We start from the raw sequence: 17,126 nt of genomic DNA, 5'->3' as shown, positions 1-17,126 counted from the left end.
GAGACATGTTTTACATTTGCTTTGCAGATTGAGAATGTGCAGTGCCAGTCTGAGCTGGTATTAATCAGTTACTGAAATAAAAGTACTAAAGTTTGCAGCTCAATGACTGTCACTTTATAATTCACTACTTATTTTTTCATTAGCAGCTAACAAAGCATTTTACTAGGGAAGAATTGATGAAGAGACATAGAACATCTTCATATTATTCTTATGTTAATTAGCTTATGCAGCTCTACTAGAATATATTAAATATCTTGATAATATTGGCATTTCTATACTGTTTTTTCCATTTCTGCTATTATATTTTAACATCATGAGTTACAAAGTGAAAACAGACTTGATACTAGAAATTAGTTTGAAATAAAGACCTGGTCTTTATAACAATTTGTTACTGATATTCTTAGAAAGGAATTGACTTTAATTGAACTCAACTCGGCCTGTATTCAAGGATGGGATGCCATAACTCCCTTCATAATGTATAGAAGAAGGTCTCCAAAAATGTGAGAATATTAGAGTGGATTAATCAGGGAATAACTTTACACTCATTCCTCCCCTGACTACAAAAGGTTTCAAAGGGTAAATCTGTTAACAAAAACACTGATACCTATGTTATAATAAGGAAGGCTCATGGTGACTATCTGTGAGGAAAGTGGAGTTGGTTTGGTCAGTCCCCCTCGCCTCATATCTGGCTGGGTATGATTCAGCACATCCTTTGTAAACAAGTTACATGGGAGTAGAGTTAGTGTGCATGCATGCCCATGTATCCCTTGGCTCATTGCCACTATTGTTGTGTACCTTTGGTATGGAAGGCAGCAGCTCTGAACTGCTAGTCTGCAGAGCTCGTGTCTAAGAATAAAGCATGTCCACATTGCCAGTGGCTACTTGCTTTTTCTTTTGCTTAACTGACTCAGAACCTGCACAGGACAGGGTAGAGGGGTCTATGATCCAGCCTGACACCGTCCTAAGAGTATAACGGTGAGGAATTCTACATGAGCACCTAATTATTAGTGTAGATGATGGGATCCTGGAGTTGCAGAGGCCACTGAACCAGTGGAGACAAGTAGGGCTCGATGCCCATAATGGGCAGCAGAGCAAAGTGGAACCCAGAATATTTGACATATCAAAGTCTGTGGCATTGGGTCTTTTTAAATAGAATGCTAGGAATAAAGTAGATGGCAGACCATCTAAAGGATTAATGGGTTTAGTAGGGTTTCTAAACACTCTCTTCTACTCCATAGCCTATTTTTCCACAAATTTTACGCTGTTGTAGTGTATCTTTATAATAAGTCATAATATTTAGTACTTTTACTTTGTTATTATTCTTTAATGTTTTCTTGGCTATCATTTAGCCCACAAATGCCTCTACCCCAAAACAAACAAACAAACAAACAAACAAACTTCTATGATTATGGAAAGGGGAAATTACATTAAATCAATGTATTGGGGAGCAATGAAATCTCTCTTTGTTTAAGTATTCCCACTCAATAATATGGCATATCCCCTCATAAGATAAATTTTTCTCAGTATTTTTTTTTTGTATTTTTATTTAAATATGCCCTGTTTCTATTTTGTAAAATATATTCTTAACATATCTGGATTACATTTTAAGGTCTCTACAGTTAACTCCATCTCCACTCAGGGTTTTGCACCTACAGTTAATGAAAGTTTCGGTGAAATAGAATTGCTTATTTCTTCACGATGACGGTCTAGTGAAAAACTAACCATAACCACATATCTACTCACATATTATTTCTGATTTTAATAGACAGTAGAGTATTATGTCAACATCTACAATGGGTCATTCACATTTGCAATGGCACAGTGCAACAGACACATCTGAAGAGTAAAATATCCATAGTCAGACACTGTCTGTTGTTTGGAATTATAGTATCTGTTAGCAATGGTTTCTTGAAGTTTGTTTTTTTGTTTTTTCTTTTTTTTTTGCTTTGTTTTGTTTTTTTAATGTCTACTTATAATGCTTAGTATTCTCTGCTTCAAACAGCTGTGCTTGATGGCCTTTCTTTACATTCCTTTTAATTTTCTCTTATGCAGTACTTGGAGCAGGAGCAAACTACTCCCCAAAGCTGCTGTAAAATCCTTGGTGCACTATCCTCAGATAATATTCATGAATGTGAAACCTTCAGTATTATTTGTACGGCTGTAGCCCTCATAAACTCTTCGATCATTTAGAAATGGGTTTGAAGGCAAACAAACAAAAACAAAAAATGAAACAGAAAACCCAGTTAAGAGTAGCTTAAGTAAATAGGTATTTGTTTCTTCAAATACAAAGAAATCAAGAGGTAGCAGCCCAGGACTTAGGTTCAACAATGCCATCACCATTTATATTTTATCATTATACACAGCAGATTGGCCTGTTATTTCATGGTTGAAAAATTTCCACTGAAGCACCCTACTTCATTTTCTGTTTCAAAGCAGGAAAAAGTAATAAGCATCATCATTTACTCCCAACACTTTTACAGGAAAGCAGAAGCTATATGATGTGATTTTTCTAGTGGTCATCTCTTAAGTAAGATTTCCTCTGTGTGGTAGTACTTGGTATCACATTTCTACAAAATGTCTTTTTGCTGTGTTTTTAGTCCTAAAGAGGGTTAAAGATCAATTAGCAGTCATTTGGTAAGGGATATTTTGATACTTCCTTCATATGCATTTCCTCCCAAGGTGGAGGAGAACCCATTACCATCCACCTTTTCCTTCCAGCAGAATTTATACTTGGATGGAATACTTGATATTAAGTACAAATAACTGTTTTTTTTAATGTTTTCTTAATCTGCTATAGGAAATAGTATCTTGTAACAGTAGACAATGTGCTATATAGTGTCTAATATCTTTATAACGTTTTATTCATTTAATCCTTGCATAAAGCACATGACTTTATTATGCAGATGGTAACACTTAAGCCACATAGAGCTTGAGTGACTTGCCTAAGGTCATTCAAGTAGTACTTGGCAAGACCGGAGTTCAAGCACAGGCCTGACTGCAGAGTCCATAATCATAAATACATTTAATTAAGTACATTTAATTACACTATACCTACAGTATATACGGCAGTGGTTCTATACTTCCTCAAATGTTGCAGAGAATTTCCCAGATCTCATCCTTCCTCGTTGAACCTAAGGAAATAAAACTGTTAAAACAAATTTATGTCATACATGAATTTTGTGAAATTACAACGGAAAATTTAAAGTTATCATATGAAAACCAAATTTTAAACATCTTTTTCCGTATATTTTCACTGAAATTAATGTGATACAAACACCCAATTTTCCTTGTATGGTAGTGTTTATTAAACAAATGTTTCAAATTCGAACAGCAGTAGTTTTGAGAGTGAAAGTGTTTGATATTACTAAACCAAGACAATAGGCATAAAACAGAATTATTCTCCAGTAAACCAGGACTTTTCATTACCCTAATTTTGAAGTCCTCAATACATTCAGTAGAATTCTTATTTCCTTTCAACACGATGAAATTTTTAATTTAAATGATTCATCCAGGTTTTGCTGAAGCATGAAGCACATTTAGAAATACACCTTTTCCCTTCATGGAGATAAATAACTGTCACTGTGTTCAACTAATATCCATAATTGTAAGCTTGTTTCTGATTGTCTTGTCAGATTCCCTACTGCTATAATTGTATTTATTATTCAATCTTTGGGACAAGAATACAAGCAAACCCGTGGAACAGCACACTATGAGATTAGATAATGATCTCCAGCTTTGAAAATCATGGTTTTAAGATCCCCTTAATGTTTGTTTTCTGAAATGCCTCAGCCTTGTCCTGAAGTGTATATTACAGTGGGAAACTATTAGCATGGCGCTGTGGATGCAGGTGATATTTCTTGGGAGAGTGAATATCTGAATAGTAATTGAGTAAGATAATGTAGGTTACTTAAATAGATGTTTTTATGTTTTTCTTAGCAATGTGATCCCCCAACCCAGGCAGGTAGTCTTTTGCACTCTGCCAATCCTGGGAGAAGATGGATTTTGTGATATGTTAAGCTCATCTCTGATCACATTGCTTCCCTACTCAAAAATACTCAGTCGATTCCAGCCATCTACAAATAAAACTTATTCACCAGGCTTTCAAACCTTTTACATCAGTTCCTATTTAATCCTCTTTCATAAATTTTAAGGCATACATTTTCTTACCCACATTTTGACATATGAACCTGGGAAGCATTTCACAATCGCCATGCATTCAGCACTGAGTATTTCTTTGTAATTTAGTTTCTGTTGTCATGTTTCCAAGTTCACTGATTTTTCTTTTGCTTTGCCTAATCTACTGTTAAGATTATTCAATGCCATTTTTATTTGAGAATTGTTGTTTTCTTATTTAAGAAGTTCCACTTGCTTCTTTTTCAAATCTACCTCTATATTTTTCTTTAAACTCTTGATCATTTCTTTAATAGCTATTTTAATGTTCTTGTGTTCTAATTACACCATCTCTGACATTTGTTATTTTTTCTATTGAATTGTTTTCCTCCTTATTATAGACACCATTTTTCTGATTCTTTTCATTTATAGTAATTTTTTATATGATGATGGGTAGTTTCTATATTTTTGAGCATCTACTTGATTTTATCTTTTTTCCAAATGATTGTTTTTGCTTTAGCATGTGCTTGAACTACTTGTGAATCAGATGGATCCTTTCAAAACCTTCTTTTAAAGCTTTCCTTGGCAGGTCTAGAGTGCCTTTTATTCTAGGACTACTTTACCCTTACTGTTAAAGCAGGATGCTTGTAGAGTCTCTGCCAAATGCTCTAGGTGATAACTAAAGTCTGCCTACTCATGCCTATTGGAACCTGAATGGTTCCCCACTCTGTGTGAGTGCTAGGGAAAGCTACGCTCTAGCACCTTAGTAGTGGTTACTGCCTGGCCTCATGGAGTTCCTACTTGCCTGTACAACAGCATTCTGCAAAAACTCAAGGGGCCCGTATAGTCTTGCATCTACTTATCTGCATATTTCTCTTCCCTTCGGTACCATGTTCCACGAATTCTATCCTTCTCAGTCTGCATCCCATCTCTTTTTCCTCACCAACATGCTATGATTTGTTGTTGTTGTTGTTGGGGAGGGGGTTGTTTCCTCATTGTTCTGAGTCCTGGAAAGTGTTTTCATGTTGAAAGACAGGATAATTATAGGGCTCAACTCATGTGCTTTCCTTTCCTTAGAGATCACTCTCCAACACTCTAAAAACAGTTGTTTCATAAACGTTTTCCAGGCTTCTTCTGTAAGATGTGAGAGCAAGAACAGTGTCAGTTACTTTGGTATGTGCAAAAGCAGGAGTCCGCAGTGTTGTTTTAATGAGTAAGAGTTTCTGGCTTCCAGGTAATTCCCCATCAGAATTTTGGCATTACTGTTTTCTTGTCTTCTTTTATCCAGTGTTGTTCATGTCAATCTGAGCTTGTTTTCTTTTCAAATAATTCTTTTTATTTTTCTTAGCACTGCATTTTATAATTTTTAAATTATTATTTTCAATGTTCTAACATTACTCTCCAATATCAGGCTGTAATTATTGTTATTATTACTTCTGTTCTAATCATTTGCCTTTTTGTTTTCTGATATGTTTCATTCCCTCTGCTATACTGCTCTGTTTCTTTCTAAATCTTTCTATACAGCAGACTTCTGATTAGATTTGGCTCTTGGGAGGTCCTCCTGGGAGATCAAATAGAATGGGGGGGATAAGGAATAAGCCAGTGGATGCACTTCCTAAGCACTGTTTCAGATATTGTCAGACAATAATGGCATATCCTGTTTGGCTCCAGTTCTTGTGGGAAAGCCCCTACTTCTATGTTTCATGCTCTTGTTCATCACTCTGTTTATATTTTCCTCACTCTGCTATCTTGAAACCAGGTGTGGTACTAATGTTTTTTAATTATGTCAATCAAAGACACATTTATGTTTGTCTTGTCAGATCATCTGTTATGGCATACAGCATTTGATTAGAGTATCAGAAAGATTTTATATTGACATGACAAAATAATTGATGATTTTTAAAAGCAGTTTTTTTCTCTTAAATCTTGTCTATATTTTAAATGGAACAAAGTTAGATACTGTTTATAAAACAGATTGGACAACTTTTCCCTATTCTTGAGAGATCTGATTTTTCCAAAACATTTTTAAATCAAAAGTGTAAGTTATCATGCCATCCATCAGTCCATTATTTTCTGAAGTGATCCTTCCCTTTCACTGAGTAACAATAACTCTTCCAATTTTACTAAATTTTTTAAAGAATTCTTTTAATTTTTTTGTTGTTGTGAATATTCGTGGGGTACAAAGCAAATTGTCACCATTTGTGCTTACGATGTGATGGCCAGATCCATACTGTCAGCATGCCCATTACCACAAATTGTGATTATACCCCATGTCCCCCAGCCAATTATCCCTCCAATTATCCCTGACCCCCCTCCCCATCCCTCTTTCCCCACTCCACTTTGCGTCCTTCAGGATGTTCTCTCCTTCTGCAAGTCCAAGACACTACTGTGGTCTTTCTTTCCTTCCTTCTTTCTTTCTTAGCTCCCACTTATGAGTGAGTACATGTGGTATTTATCCCTCTGTGCTTTGCTTATTTCATTCAATGTAAGTTTCTCCAAGTTCACCCATGTTGTTGCAAATGGGAAAATTTCATTCTTTTTTATGGCAGAGTACTATTCCATGGTGTATATATACATTTTCCTTATCCAATCGTCCATCAATGGAGATTTACGTTGGTTCCATATTTTGGCTATTGTGAATAGAGCTGGGATGAACATAGGAGTGCAGTTATCCCTTCGACATGGTGATTTTCATTCCTCTTGGTATACACCCAGAAGTGGGATTGCTGGATCATATGGAAGATCTATCTGCAGTTGTTTGAGAAAACTTCATCCTGTTTTCCATAGTGGTTGTACTAATTTACAGTCCCACCTATAGCATAAGAATGTTCCCTTCTCTCCACACCCTTACCAACATTTGTTATTCTCTGTGTTTTTGATTATATCAAGTCTAACTGGGGTGAGGTGATATCTCAATGTGGTTTTAATTTGCACTTCCCTGCTGACTAGTGATGTTGAGCATTTTTTTAGGTACTTGTTGGTCATTTGTATGTCTTCCTTTGAAAAATGTCTATTCAGTTCCTTTGCCCACTTTTTAATTGGGTTATTTTTTATTTTATTTTATTTTATTTTTTTACCATGTAGTTGCTTGAGTTCCTTATATATTATGGATATTAATCCCTTGTCAGGTACATAGTTATCAAAAATTTTCTCCCACTCTGTAGATTGTAATTTCACTCTGTTGATTGTTTCCTTTGCTGTGCAGAAGCTTTTTAGTTTGATATAGTCCCATTTGTTTATTTTTTTTCTTTTGTTGCTTATGCTTTCAGGTCATGTTCATAAAGTCTGTGCCCAGACCTAGTTCCTGAACTGTTTCACCTATATTTTCCCTTAGTAATTTTGCAGTTTCAGGTCTTATATTTAAATCTTTAATCCATTTTGAGTTGATTTTAGTATATGGTGAGAGGTGCATGTCTAGTTTTATTCTTCTGCATATGGATATCCAATTTTCCCAACACCACTTATTGAAGAAGCAGATACATTTGAAATGAAAAGTTACTAAACTCAGAATATGTGTTTCATTATTATTTTTAAAGGAATTTATTTTTTAATCCAAATATATTGATTGTACATATATACAGGTACAGAATTATGCTTTAATATGTGTATACAATGTGTGATTGTCAAATCAGGGTACTTAGTGTATTTATCACCACAAAACATTCATCATTTCTTTGTGATGACAACATCGGAATTCCTTTCTTCTAGCCATTTGAGAACATACAATAAGTTATTGTTAATTATAGATGCCTAGCACTACTATACACCAATAGAGCTTATTTAAGAAATGTGGAAAGTTGGGTTGGGGTTTGCAGAACCCTCACGATATAGTATGTATTTGTTACTGTAGGGACCACCAGCTTTGACAACCTCATTGTTAGTGTGTTGGTGCAGGACAGTCTGCAAGTGAGCAGGGATAGCTGGCAGGTGATGGCTGGGCTCACCATTCTTTGCTGCTGCTTTCTGCTGCCAGCCTTACTGCTAGCCTTGGTTACAACCAGCTTACCCTGCAAATTGGTAGAGCAATGGTGGTACCTGAACCATTCAGCACTGAGTCATTTACTCTGGATGTTTACAGGCACAAAGATTCCTTGAAGAAGACCTTTAGAAAGGAGAACTTGCTATTAGTCAGGTGCAGGAAGCTGATTGGAGACTCTCAGAAGTGGAAAGCCTTTTGGGGTAGTTATAAACAAAAAGCTGATGAACAATCATCAGCTGGAATTGGCAATGCAGGTACACAGAGAGAGGCATCTCTTCTATAGTACCTGCTTCCCAGGCTGTTCCAGTCAATGGACTTATCAACACTGAAATGTTATGCTCCTGGCCAGCCAGAAAATTTTTCTTCATTTTTGGATAAAGTTGTTGTATGAAAAAAAAAAAAAAAACTAAACTCTCAACACTTTCAGAATACTCTCCAAATCCAACCTATGGATTAAATCAACTTAAGTATATAATATATATTTGTAGGATGATATAAATTAATAAACTTCCTACATCTATACAATATGCAGGAAATTTTATGGCATGAACATTTGCATTTGGTTCTATTGGGCTGAATCACAGACCCTTCTGCCCTGTCTTGTGCAGGTCCTGAGCCAGGCAGTTGAAAGTAAAACTGAGTAGCCACCGGCAAACTGGACATGCTTTATTTTTAGACGTGGGCCATGCCGACCAGCAATTCAGAGCCACTGCCTTCCATACAGAAAGAGTACACACACAAGTGGCAATGAGCCAAAAGGGTACCCAGGTGCTCATGTGCAGTAACTCTACACCCACACAACTTGTTTACAAAGGATGTGCTGAATCCTACCCAGCCAGATATGAGGCAAGGGGTCTGACCAAACCAACTCAACTTTCCTCACACTCCACCCAGTAAGGGTCCCTCACCGTACAGTCTATGCATCTGTGATCTTCATAGTGTTCCCTTAGCTGACCCTTGCATCCATATAAACTCCGTACTCATTGTATGTTTTATACACCTTGAGGCTTGTCCCTATAGCTCTATCCTTTCAACTATTAGCCACAAAAACCCACCCATACACATGTCTGGTTAGTAGTCATCATTGTGGTGATTTTCCGTAGGAATCTTGTAGCCACACAGGTAGGAAACTTGGTGCATATTCAGCAAGCTGACACATTGGCCACACAAGTATAAGTATGTGCCTGCAGCCCCAATACTATGGGCAAAAAGACAAAAACGGTTATTGGCACCAATAGAGGAAGTTCTCGTCCCTCTGGCAGAACACATGCCAGCTTACCATACTGTAAAGAATGATTGCAGGAACAGGTGTTGAAGCTCTATGCAACAGAGCCTCCCCTGGAGAGGGCCCACCTTTGCAGGATCTCATTTAAGATCCTGACTGTCGGCCATAAACGCCATGTCCACCCCTTCAAGGATGGGGGTTGGGTGGATAGCCTTAGTGCCTTTTTCAGAAGACCATTGCACCATTCAATCATTTCCATTGCCTGGGGATGATATGGCAGAAGTAACTTCCCCTGAATGGACAAGTGAGAAGCCCACTTCTGTACTTCATGTCTAGTGAAGTGGGTTCCATTATCACTCTCTATGACCAGGGGCCGACTATACATGGCTGTAATGCTATTCAACACCTCAGTAGTGCTTACCTGGTCTGGAGCTTTAACAGACCATAAAACAGAAGATCAATGACTCTGAAGATATATCTGTAGTTCTCTGACTTTGGCAGTGATCCCAAAAGATCCACCTGCCACCATATTAGTAGCATCCTCTTCTTGGGTTTTCTGCCTATCTGCACGCAGCACCCAGTGAACCAACAAGGGTCCATTGCCCCACCAGGGGCATTCTTTACCAGGTTTATGTGGCACCTGGCAAGCCATTGACCACACGGTCTTGCAGCCAGCATGCTGCATACTTTGATGAAACCACCCAGCTACATCAGCAGCGAGGGCTCTCTCCAGCCATCTTACCTTAGCCAGTGCATCAGCTTCATCATTGCCTGGACTGGCTAAGGAGGAATGTCCTGTGACATAGAAAAGATTTACTTCCTTTCCATGCCCTAAATCCCATAGCTCTTGCCACATGGATCTTCCAAACAGGGGTCAGTGACCTACCAGCCACTGGTGATATTTCCAAGTATGTATCCAAAGGGTAAAACCTTCATATATGACCCACTCAAATTGTTCCAAATGACCTAGCAGAATTGGAGACACGTTGGTTAAATCAGCAAAAGAATCAAAGGTTAGTAAGACATCATCTATGGAATGAAACATGCTGGGCCTAGTCCACCTGGCTAGTCCCCAACCACTAAACCATGGCAGATGGTTGGCCTGTACAGGTAGCCTTGGGGCAACACTTGAAAAGTGCATCACCTTCCTTCCCAGGTGAAGGCCAATTGATCTTGGCTATCAACCAAAATTGGGATAAAGAAAAAAGCATTTGCAAGGTCCTGTACATTATAAGTTCTTAGCTGAGTCATCAGCTGAGACATCAAGTTATGAACTGAAGGCACAGTCATGTGCAAAGGAGGCACTAATGTATTCTCAATAATCCACAGTCATCCTATAGGTACCATCTGGTTTTTTTCACTGGCCAAACAGGGGCATTAAAAGGACTATGTGCAGGACGAATGATGCCAACCATTTCTAGCTCCAGTATAGTGGCACCTATCCATATGTCCTCCTGGCAAGTGATAGTCTTTCACTTTGACCACACGCCTTGGCTTAGGTAATACCTGTGGGTCATGTTTAGCATGTCCCCACCACACAGGCTTCAATGTCTGTATCTGCAACAAGAATTTTCCAGCCATTATTTGCAGGAGTAGCCTATAAAGTACATCTATACCCAAGATGTATTCAGCTACAGGAGATATATACACAGTATATACATGAGGGGACAATTGCCCAATGCCCAATGGTAATGACACAGCTTTGACTGTAATAGAATATCTCCTCCATAGCCATCAACACTCACTGTGGCACATGGAAACCCTTCTGGGCTGCCATATGTCGGGCCACACTCTGCACCAGTATCCACTACTGCTAACACACACTATACATTTGCCATCTACCCTTAGATCCCACAACTATAAGAGCCAAGCAGCTAGAGGTTTGCCTGTTTCTGATGCACAAAAGGTCATGCAAGGAGACACACAGGTTCTCCCACCTCAGCGTCAGGGTCGTCATCACGCTCCGCTTCAGGAACATTGACCTGTCACTACACTTCATTCTCCAGCATGTCTGTCTTTTTCCATGCTGCTTCATGGAGTGTATGGTCCATATTGGCTCACAGTACAGAAAAACACAGCCAGCCCATCTGGCCAGCCATTCTCCAGGATTCCTCATCTTTCACCATGGAGCTCAATACCCTAAGACCTTCATCTACGCTCTTGGGGGATCCATCCACTTGGTCCCATGTTTCCAGTGGAGCCTAAGTTCATGGGAACACTGCCACCAGGTACCACATGCTTGAGGGCAGCCACATATCCTCCCCCTCCCGAGGGGCTCATGGCTCCCTTACCTGCCCATCCTGCCAAAACTATGCCCATTTTCAGGCTGAATCACAGTCCCCTCTGCCCTGTCCTGTGCAGGTCCTGAGCCAGGTAGTTGAAAGTAAAATTGAGTAGCTGCTAGCAAAGTGGACATACTTTATTTTTAGATACGAGCTTTGCTGACCAGCGGTTTAGAGCCACTGCCTTCATACCTAAAGAGCACACACACAAACGGCAATGAGCCAAAAGGGTACCCGGGTGCACATGTGCACTAACTCTACTCCCACACAACTTGTTTACAAAGGATGTGCTGAATCATACCCAGCCGGGGATAGGAGCTGAGGGGGCCTGACCAAACCAACTCCACTTTCCTCACAAGGTCCAAATCCTAATTGCAATTAAGTAAATATTAGATTTTCCCTAATTTTCAATATTTAGTGAGCATTCACAGGTTTTATCATAGAATCTCAAATGAATTTGGAATCATGCAAACAATGAATTTGAAATTTGAAAACTTTGACAAGAACCAAAAATGTAGTTAGTTTTATGTCCCTTAGAATAAAATAAATGGAACACTAACGACTTTTAAAATGTTTGCATTAGAGTCAATATCTGTAGCTTCATAATCCAAGGAACCAAATTAAAAAAACAAAAACAAACACAAAAACCGAAAAATGATGGATTGTGCTCTGTGAAATAATAATCTCAATAATTACCTTAAAAATGGTTATCAAATCAGTTTATCTACTGTGCTTGTAAAATCTACTTCTATTCTGAATAGAGTAAAAAGGATATGTTCACTTCTTTTCCCTTTAAAATGTAAATAGGATGTAACAAAACCATCTTGCTCAATTTCAAAACTTTACTGGTTTAATAACAAATAAAAAGGACTTATACCAGCAGAAATTGCTGTTACTTTTTAAGATTCCCGCACAGTGGTAATAACAGATTTACTATAAAATAGAGAGATTTTCAATTTATATGCTTATAAAATTAGATTTAAAAACAAATAATTAATGATCTAATGTGTAAAAAATTGTGGAAAGTTTTTCCTAATAATGTTGAATCTTCAAGAAAACTAAACCAAATTAATATTTTGAATTTATTACAATCTTATTCATGGATGGTTTTAGGAAATTTATTAAAGTTTATGAAATGTTCATAAACTTGTTCATAAACAATGTGTGGGCAGCTTTTTGGGGAGGAAGTATAATAAATAAAAGAGCACAGATAGAGAAAAATCACTTAATTTTCCACCATCTGGAATAGATCATTCTTATCCTGTGATATTTCCATGCAGCTTTTTCTGAAATAAAATAAACAATAAAGTTAGGGCTCCTTTGACCTCTGTTCAAATTGCCATTTCTCTTCATGAATTTCTACAACCAACCATTGTCATGAAGTTGGTGGATGTATTTCATATGAGGCACTTTCTATTCTTTCATAAACATATGTACTACTCATGAGTGCTAGAAAATGGTTGCATTTTTAATATTTTAATAAATCACCTCAGAATAGGCATACAATTCTGTAATTTACTTTTCCTTTTAAAATTATGCTTTAATAATATAAATATGTTTGGGCCGAACCCGTGGCTCACTCGGGAGAGTGCGGCACTGGAAGCACCAAGGCAGCAGGTTCGGATCCTATATGGGTGTGGCCGGTGCGCTCACTGGCTGAGCGTGGTGCTGGCGGCACCAAGCCAAGGGTTGCGATCCCCTTACCGGTCACAAAATAAATAAATAAATAAATAAATCAAATAAAAATAATATAAATATGTTTATAGACCTACATTTAAATCAATCCTTTAGTTTGCTGAATATTTTATGAATCATTTATTGATGTCCAGATTTGATGAGTGGTATGCTGAGGCTTGCTCCTAAAGAATCTTGAGGGACCATTATATGCATCTCTTCTCAACTTCACATTCAGTGACCTTACATTTTTCCACTGAAATTGATCCTAGGGGACAGTGTTTATGCCATGAAATTAGCATATGCTACAAATAATGACTTTTTCCTCCAAAAGAGCTTGTTATTAAACATTTACCAGCATACTGGTTGTTTCCAATAGTACGATTATAAGGAGCCCTGAAAAAAACACCGTGATACAGACATCTTCATCACATAAACAATTCTTATTAGAAAATATACTTAAAAATAAGCTATCACATTGATAGACTACTATGTTAGTCAATGGCTTAAAGACTTTTTGCAAGAAATATGGTTAAATTGCTTTAAGAAGAAGTTACAATTTGCATACCCACTAGCAAAATTTGAAAGCTCTTGGTTTTTCTACATCTGTGCCAAAATTAGAGTTTCTCTTTTTGTGGTATTATTTTGACTTTTTGTTGATTTACTTTATTACGCTGTTATTATTATTTGACTTTTTGTTGATTTTTATAATTGTATTTTTGGCTAGAGCAATTTTCTTATTCATTATTTCCCTCAATGTAAATAGCTCAATTGTTTACTTTGCTTTTCTATAGTTGTTTTTTTTTTTCTTTGAATTTTGATTTTTGAGCACTCTTTATATGCTATGTCTTTGTTTTGTGTTGCTATAACAATACCATAGACTGGGTAATTTATATAGAAATGTATTTCTCACAGTTCTGGAGTCTGGGAAATTCAATACTAAGATAACAGTATCTGATGAGGTGGGAGGCAGTAGAGGAAGACAGGGTGAGAGTGAGGAACCAAGAGGAGCTGAACTGACGTTTATAACAAACCTACTGTTGAGATAACTAACCCACTCCCCCACTAAGGACACTAATCCCTTCACGAGGGCAGAGGCCTCACAATCTAATCACTGCTTGTTAGGCCACACCTACCAACACTGTTGCATTGGAGATTAAGTTTCCAACCCATAAGCTTTGGGGGACACATTTCAACCATAGCAGCCTATACATAGAAGTCTTTGCTTTTTTTTATATTCACTACATATAAATTCTTCTAGTGATATAATTTATTATACTTTTGTTAAATTATAAAATTTAAATTATTATTGATAATTATTTTCCTTTATGGCTTGTATTTTTTCTGTGTTTTATTTTAGAAAGCTTCCCCTCAAAATTTATGTTTTTTCTTAGTTTAATGAAAGAATACACTTTATTGTGTATATTTAAGGTTTACAAAATGACGTTATGGGATATGTATTAAAAAGTTAAAAAAAGGGTTTTTTTACTCCATGCAAAACCACAAGTGACACTCCTGTTAAACCCATTTATCATTAACTCATTAATCCATGAATGGATTAATCTATTCATGAGAGCAGAGTCTTTGTGATCCAATCACCTCTCAAAGGCCCCACATTTCAAATACTATAGTCTAATTTCTGACCCTCTTAAAAGTGGAGATCATGCTTCAGTGAGCATTGGGGGGATGTTCAAACCATAGCAGTTATCCATTTTTATGTGTGTGTTTGTGACAAAAACAGTTAAAACATACTCATTTAGCATGACTCTCAAATACAGTACAATTTTATTAGCCACAGTCTTCATGTTGTACATTATACCTATAGACTGGGTGATCCTACATAGCTCCTCCCTTGTATTCTCTGACCTATATCTATTCATTTAATCTAAACCCAACCACCTCAGCCCTTGGTAACTACTATTTTGTTCTTTAACCAAGTATATTTAATTTTATTTTTTTAGATTCCACATATATGTGAGATTATGCAATATTTTCCTTTCTATGTCTGGCTTATCTCATTTAGCATAATATCCTCCAAGCCTATTCCTGTTGTGGCAAATAGAAAGATCTTGTACTTTTTAAAGTTTGGATAATATTCCACTGCATATATACACCATTTTTTTTATTCATTCGTTCATTAATGGACACTTAGGTTGTTTACATATCTTGGCTATTGTGAACAATGCTGCAATAAACATGGGAGTGTAGATATCTTTAAAACGTGCTAATTTCATTTCCTTCAGTATGTGCCCAGAAGAGGAATTTCTTGGTCAGATAATAGTTCAGTTTTTAATTTCTTTAGAAACCTTCATACTATTTTCCATAATGGCTGTACCAATCTATATTTCCAGCAACATACAAGAGTTCTCTTTTCTCCACATTCTAGCCAATATTTGTCATCTTTTGACTTTTTGGATAATTCGTTTTATACAGAAATGAAAAATGGTGATTCCAAATTTCATGTGGAAGTACAAAGGATCTAGAATAGCCAAAATAACTTTGAAAAAAATAATAAACTCATAAGGCTCATAGTTTCTGATTACAAGAGATTAATCAAAACAAGCAGGTATGATCATCCCAAAAGACAAATGCATCAATGGAACAAAATAGAGACTTTGGAAGTATTTCCACATACATACGAACAAATAATTTTTTTTTTTCCTTTTTGTCTTTTTTCGTGACCGACAACGGGATCGCAACCCTCGGTGTTGCACCCGCAACCCGCTCAGCCAGTGAGCGGCTGGTCTGCATGTGGGATCCGAACCCTCGGCGGGAGAGTCGCCGCACTCCCAAGTGGCGCACTGTAGCAGTGCACCACCGGGCCGGCCCCAAACAAATAATTTTTGATAATGACACAAAGGCAATTCAGTGGTAGAAGGACAATCTTTTCAAAGAGTGGTCATGAAAAAATTATATTTATATACATTTGATCCATATCTAGCACTATATACAACAAAAACCTCAAAATGATTTTAAAATCTAAATGTCATACCTATACCAATAAATCTTCCTGAAGAAGACATGACTAGTACATGTCACCTTAGGTTGTACAATAAGGTCTTGAATATGACTCTAAAGTAATAATTTATAAATGAAATAAATGACTGTTAAAATTAAAAACCACCTTTTCAGAAGACAAGGTTAGATAATAAATGAGGCACCCATGCTTGGCTGTCCACACCCAGCCCTGCTATCATACATACCCAGCTGCACCCTCGCCTTGCCACAAACTGCTGTCGCCACACACTTTAATAATGGAATTTTCCACCCTGCGTCTACCCCACGGTAATTTTCTACCATGAGGTAGAGTCATTAACATATAAGGTTACCCTCTACCCTGCTGTAAAATCCAGAAGAAACGTGCCATAAAAGAAACCACCCCACTGTGTTTGGGGCTCAGCCTTTGTGACACGAATCCACTGAGCTGGTGCCAGCATCAATATACTCTGCTTCCTGATACAAGCCTCGGTGTCCTGCTTCTCCTATCGAGTTCGCTGTAATAGGCGGCAACATAAACAGACAAGCCACAGACTTGGAAAGATATTTACAAAGTAAATATTTAATATAGAAAAATTAAAAGAAAAACACTAGGCAAAATAGACTTAGCGGGGTTTATTTGAGCTTAGAACAACCCATGAATCAAGTAGCACTCAGAACTAGGAGATTCACAGAACTCTACCCAGCAAAGTGGACAGGCCACATATATAGACAGAAAAAGAAAGTGATATACAGAAACAGCTTGATTGGTTACAGATAGGCGTTTATCTTATTTGGACATGGAGTGATGAGGCATTTGCCTCATATAGACATGATCTTATCAGTTAGCAGCCTGTGATTGACTGAATCCCACCTGCTG

General features: G+C 37.3%; 1 pseudogene; it reads left to right on the top strand.

The window, feature by feature from the left end:
• The first annotated feature begins 3,829 nt into the window (after nucleotides 1-3,829).
• LOC103588346 lies at nucleotides 3,830-8,480 on the top strand (annotated as a pseudogene).
• The last annotated feature ends 8,646 nt before the right edge of the window (nucleotides 8,481-17,126 follow it).

Source organism: Galeopterus variegatus, unplaced genomic scaffold (genome assembly GCF_000696425.1).
Source record: "Galeopterus variegatus unplaced genomic scaffold, G_variegatus-3.0.2 Scaffold557, whole genome shotgun sequence".
NCBI lineage: Eukaryota > Metazoa > Chordata > Mammalia > Dermoptera > Cynocephalidae > Galeopterus > Galeopterus variegatus.
The sequence above is the reverse complement of the archived record's forward strand: the minus strand, read 5'-3'. Positions and strand labels throughout refer to the sequence as shown.